The sequence below is a fragment of the Rhinoraja longicauda genome, chromosome 7 (genome assembly GCF_053455715.1).
Source record: "Rhinoraja longicauda isolate Sanriku21f chromosome 7, sRhiLon1.1, whole genome shotgun sequence".
NCBI lineage: Eukaryota > Metazoa > Chordata > Chondrichthyes > Rajiformes > Arhynchobatidae > Rhinoraja > Rhinoraja longicauda.
This window is the reverse complement of record NC_135959.1, coordinates 42,194,948-42,201,197: the sequence shown is the minus strand read 5'-3', so window position 1 is coordinate 42,201,197 and position 6,250 is coordinate 42,194,948. Positions and strand designations below refer to the sequence as shown.

General features: G+C 43.7%; 2 non-coding genes across 2 annotated transcripts; both read right to left on the bottom strand.

Annotated features, from left to right (window-relative positions):
• Positions 1 to 5,021: 5,021 nt before the first annotated feature.
• On the bottom strand, positions 5,022 to 5,094 carry trnav-aac (transfer RNA valine (anticodon AAC)). The gene has a single exon. It is a non-coding gene; the product is annotated as a tRNA-Val (tRNA).
• Positions 5,095 to 5,266: 172 nt separating this feature from the next.
• Positions 5,267 to 5,340, bottom strand: trnan-guu (transfer RNA asparagine (anticodon GUU)). Its single transcript has one exon. It is a non-coding gene; the product is annotated as a tRNA-Asn (tRNA).
• Positions 5,341 to 6,250: the final 910 nt, after the last annotated feature.

The following is a 6,250-nucleotide window of genomic DNA, read 5'->3' as shown; positions in this document are numbered from 1 at the left end:
CAATTGATTTAACTTAAAATGAAATATATCCAATCAAACATTAATCTAATAATTGGCCTGCCAATAATGTTTCTTGGAAGCCATGCACTTCATAAAGTTGGAAAACTCAACGTGGAGCAGTATCGAAGAAATAATGGGGAAAGAACCAAAGGTAACACAATTTATCTCTTCATATGGGGCTGACTTGTGGAACTTTATGCTCAAGGATATTGAATATTAAAGACCTGTGCATAAAATCATGAACATTGGCACATCAACATAATATGATAAGTTTTACTCTACAAATTGAGAGGGAGAAGGGAAAATCGGAAGTGTCAGTATTACAGCATAGCAAAGAGGATTACAGAGGCAGGAGCTGGCCAGATTTGACTGGAAGGAGGCCCTAGCAGGGAAAACGGTGGAACAGCAATGGCAGGTATTCCTGGGAATAATGCAGAAGTTGCAGGATCAATTTATCCCAAAGAGGAGGAAAGATTCTAAGGGGAGTAAGAGGCACCCGTGGCTGACAAGGGAAGTCAAGGACAGCATAAAAATAAAAGAGAAGTATAACATAGCAAAGAAGAGTGGGAAGCCAGAGGATTGGGACTCTTTTAAAGAGCAACAGAAGATAACTAAAAAGGCAATACGGGGAGAAAAGATGAGGTATGAGGGTAAGCTAGCCAATAATATAAAGGAGGATAGTAAAAGCTATTTTAGGTATGTGAAGAGGAAAAAAATAGACACGGCAAATGTGGGTCCCATGAAGACAGAAGCAGGGGAATTTATTATGGAGAACAAGGAAATGGCAGACGAGTTGAACCGGTACTTTGGATCTGTCTTCACTAAGGGAAATACAAACAATCTCCCAGATGTTCTAGTGGCCAGAGATCCTAGGTTGGCGGAGGAACTGAAGGAAATTCACATTAGGCAGGAAATGGTGTTGGGTAGACTGATGGGACTGAAGGCTGATAAATCCCCAGGGCCTGATGGTCTGCATCCCAGGGTACCTAAGGAGGTGGCTCTAGAAATTGTGGCTGCATTGGTGATCATTTTCCAATGTTCTATAGATTCATAATCAGTTCCTGTGGATTGGAGGGTAGCTAATGTTCTCCCACTTTTTAAGAAAGGAGGGAGAGAGAAAACGGGAAATTATAGACCAGTTAGTCTGACATCAATGGTGGGGAAGATGCTGGAGTCAATTATAAAAGACGAAATTGCGGAGTATTTGGATAGCAGTAACAGGATCGTTCCGAGTCAGCATGGATTTACGAAGGGGAAATCATGCTTGACTAATCTTCTGGAATTTTTTGAGGATGTAACTAGGAAAATTGACAGGGGAGAGCCGGTGGATGTGGTGTACCTCGACTTTCAGAAAGCCTTCGACAAGGTCCCACATAGGAGTTTAGTGGGCAAAATTAGAACACATGGTATTGGGGGTAGGGTACTGACATGGATGGAAAATTGGTTGGCAGACAGAAAGCAAAGAGTGGAGATAAATGGGTCCCTTTCAGAAAGGCAGGCAGTGACTAGTGGGGTACCGCAAGGCTCGGTGCTGGGACCACAGCTATTCACAACATACATTAATGACTTGGATGAAGGGATTAAAAGTATCATTAGCAAATTTGCAGATGATACAAAGCTGGGTGGTAGTGTGAACTGTGAGGAAGATGCTATGAGGTTGCAGGGTGACTTGGACAGGTTGTGTGAGTGGGCGGATGCATGGCAGATGCAGTTTAATGTGGATAAGTGAGGTTATCCATTTTGGTGGTAAGAATAGGAAGGCAGATTATTATCTGAATGGTGTCACGTTGGGAAAAGGGGACGTACAACGAGATCTGGGTGTCCTGGTGCATCAGTCACTGAAAGGAAGCAGGCAGGTACAGCAGGCAGTGAAGAAAGCCAATAGAATGTTGGCCTTCATAACAAGAGGAGTTGAGTATAGGAGCAAAGATGTCCTGCAGTTGTACAGGGCCCTAGTGAGCCCGCACCTGGAGTACTGTGTGCAGTATTGGTCTCCAAATTTGAGGAAGGATATTCTTGCTATTGAGGGCGTGCAGCATAGGTTTACTAGGTTAATTCCCGGAATGGCGGGACTGTCATATGTTCAAAGACTGGAGCGACTAGGCTTGTATACACTGGAATTTAGAAGGATGAGAGAGGATCTTATCGAAACATATAAGATTATTAAGGGGTTGGACACGTTAGAGGCAGGAAACATGTTCCCAATGTTGGGGGAGTCCAGAACCAGGGGCCACAGTTTAAGAATAAGGGGTAGGCCATTTAGAACGGAGGTGAGGAAAAACTTTTTCAGTCAGAGAGTTGTGAGTCTGGAATTCTCTGCCTCAGAAGGCAGTGGAGGCCAATTCTCTGAATGCATTCAAGAGAGAGCATGATAGAGGACTTAAGGATAGCGGAGTCAGGGGGTATGGGGAGAAGGCAGGAACGGGGTACTGATTGAGAATGATCAGCCATGATCACATTGAATGGTGGTGCTGGCTCGAAGGGCTGAATAGCCTAATCCTGCACCTATTGTCTACTGTTATAGTCTAAAAAGACAACAGATTGAATAATGCACCTTCATCTAGCCAAAAAGCTCAATCAATTCCACATGCATGTGTCACTACTGCGATCTGAGATTAATCGATGGAAACCAATTTAAGAAGATACAACCTTTCTGCAAACATACATGCACAACACGCAATGATTTTGCACTTGTAGAGTTAGACAGGATGGAAACAGGCCTGTCAGATTAACTTGTCCAAACTGACTAAGTTGCCTCTCTAAACTAATCCCATTTGCTCAAATTTTGTTTAGTTTATTATTGTCATGTGTTCTGAGGTACAGTGAAAAGCTTTTTTTGCTTGTGTATTATCCAGTCAGCGGACAGACTACATGTTCACAATCAAGCCATTGACAGTACAGATACAGCATAAAGGGAATAATGTTCAGTGCAAGATAAAGTCCAGGGTCTACAATGAGGTAGATAGTAGATCAGGACCACTCTGGTTGGTGAGAGGACCATTCAGTTGCCTGATAACAGCTGGGAAGAAACTCCCTAAATCTGGAGGTGTGTGTTTTCACACTTCTGTACCTCTTGCCTGATGGAGAAGGGAGAAGAGGGATTATGCTGGCCCAAGTCCCTCTATACCAGTCCAAATGTTTTATAATGTTTTAATTGTGCGTGCCTCTACCACCTCTTCTAGCAAATTAGTTCCACATACCCTCCACAGCCTCTGGAAAAACTTTCCCCTCGGATCCCCTTTAAATCTTCCCGCCTCCCCTTAAAACATACTCTCCCTAATTTTAAACTCCCCTACCCTATGTGTGATGACTTGAACTGTACGCATACGATACGATAAACTTTATTCATCCCTGGAGGAAAATTGGTCTGCCCACAGTCGCAAGGTACACAAAAACTTGAAATTAAAAGTGAAAAAAAAGAAAAGGAAAAGTCCAGCAGTGACTGAAGTAATGTTTTATGAAATGTCACCATACTTTCCCTGCTCTTATTCTATGTCCTGGCTAATGAAGGCAAATATCCCATTAAAAAAACAGACATAAGTGCTGTAGTAACTCAATGGGTCAGGAAGTATCTCTGGAGAACATGAATATGTGACGTTTTAGATTAAGACCCTTCAGTCCTGGCCCAAAATGTCACCTATTTATGCTTTCCTGAGATATTACCTGACCCGTTGAGTTACTCCAGCAAATCTTTTTCGTAAACCTGCGTCCACAGTTGCTTGTTTCTATGTATCTCATGTACCTTGTTCCCCACATTATCTACCTGTGCTTCTGCCATTAGGGATCCCTGTACATCAAGGTCCTTCTGTTCATCAACACACCCAAGGGACCCACCATCACTGTTTATGTCCTAAACTTATTAGTCTTATCAAAGTGCTCACACCTATCAGGATTAATTACATCTTGTATGTCCAATTGATCAAAAACAGCCCGCAGCCTAAGATTACCCTCCTCGCTGTAAACATCAACCAATCTTCATGTCATTTGCAAACTTCATTCATATTGAAATGTTTTATGTATATCAGCTCATAATATTAGTAACTATTAACAAATAATAAGGTAAGTGAAAAATAAGCGAGTTAGGGAGAGCAAATGAGATTCAGATCCTCTTTCCACAGCAACAGACTGAGCATTTCCTGCGTTCTCTGATTTTATTCCAGATTTCCTGCATATGCAGTCTAATATCTAATACAGAATTTAAATTGCACATTAAATTTTTGTTTCCTAGGTCTGAAAATGTGTTTCTTCGGCAGCCTTTATTTCCAAAACTTTGTTTCCAGCAATCCAGACTGGGGAATAATGATACAAAGAACTGCAGATGTAGGAATCTTGAACAAACGACAACGTGCAGGAGGAACTTAGTGGATCAGGCAGCATCTGTGGAGGGAATGGTCAGATAATATTTTATCTGTTGGTATCCTTCAGACTGATCCTTTGCGGGGAGAAAACTGGAAAAGAGGAGGGGGTAGGAAAAACCCTGGCAAGTAATTGGTGGCTACAGGTGAGGAGGGATTGGCTCTTGTATGATACAAGGAACTGCAGATGCTGGGATCATGAGCAAAACACAGAGTGTTGGAAGAACTCAGCTTCTGTTGAGGGAATGAATGGGTGATTAATTGGCTTGCGACAGGCCGGAGGTGAAAAGGAAACGGGTGTCAGATGAGGCAAAAAGAGCAGTGAAATGAAAAGCCAGAGGGAAGGATGTGGGTGGGAGGGGACAGGGAGGAGGTGAATGAGGGGATATAAAAGGGAAATGAGGGAATTGGTGATGGGAGCATGATTGGTGTTGGGGGAGAAATTGTATGTACCAGAGAGTACTTAATGATAACTTTCAGTTTCATTAAGCTACCTTGGGATGTATTTTAATAAGATGAGAAAGTTTTTCCTGGCATATGTACAATTATAAAGCAAATATCTGCTCCAAAAATAATATTAAAAATGAAGAGATCATCTTTTTAAATTAAGTTAAAAATACAACTATTAAAAATTAAATATAAAAAAGTTTAAAAAAGTTAAAAACCTGTTTCCGCCCGGTTTCGAACCGGGGACCTTTCGCGTGTTAGGCGAACGTGATAACCACTACACTACGGAAACGACGCTGTACAAAGTATCTCCCATCTACGACTAATATGATTGATGCTGAGTTTTAGCGTGATATATATCTGGGATTTTCTACCTGAAATTTATCAGAATTTACTCCAAGATTTATAAATAAGTTCCTTTCTAGCATCCTTAATCACCAAAACGAATGTCAATAAAAGATAAGCGTCCCTGGGTGGGCTCGAACCACCAACCTTTCGGTTAACAGCCGAACGCGCTAACCGATTGCGCCACAGAGACAAAAGCAAATGCATGAGCCAGAGACGGGACTGACTAAAGACCTTTACCATCTTTTACCATGGATGTCCAGTCACTCTACACTTCCATCCCCCACAAGGATGGTCTCGAAGCCCTCCGTTTCTTCCTCGACCGCAGAACCAGCCAATCCCCATCTACCAACACTCTCCTCCGCCTAGCAGAGCTGGTTCTTACCCTCAACAACTTCTCCTTTGACTCCTCCCACTTCCTCCAAACCAGAGGCGTAGCTATGGGCACTCGCATGGGCCCTAGCAACGCCTGCCTCTTTGTCGGGTACGTCGAACAATCCCTGTTCCGGGAGTACACCGGCCCCATCCCCGAACTCTACCTCCGCTACATCGACGACTGCATTGGTGCTGCCTCTTGTACCCATGCAGAACTCACTAACTTCATACACTTCACCTCCAATTTCCATCCTGCCCTTAAATATACCAGGACTATCTCCGACATCTCCCTCCCGTTTCTGGACCTCACCATCTCCATCACAGGAGACAGACTAGTGACGGACATTTACTATAAACCCACCGACTCGCACAGCTATCTGGACTACACTTCTTCCCACCCGGTCCCCTGCAAAACATCTATCCCCTACTCCCAATTCCTCCGTCTACGCCGCATCTGCGCCCGGGATGAGGTGTTTCACACTAGGGCTTCAGAGATGTCCTCGTTCTTCAGGAAACAGGGCTTCCCCTCCTCCATTATAGATGAGGCTTTCACTAGGGTCTCCTACATCCCGCAGCTCCGCTCTTGTTCCCCCTCTCCCCACGCGCAACAAGGACAGAATCCCCCTCGTTCTCACCTTCCACCCCACCAGCCAGCGGATCCAACGAATCATCCACCAACATTTCCGTCACCTACAACGGGACCCCACCACTGGCCATATCTTCCCATC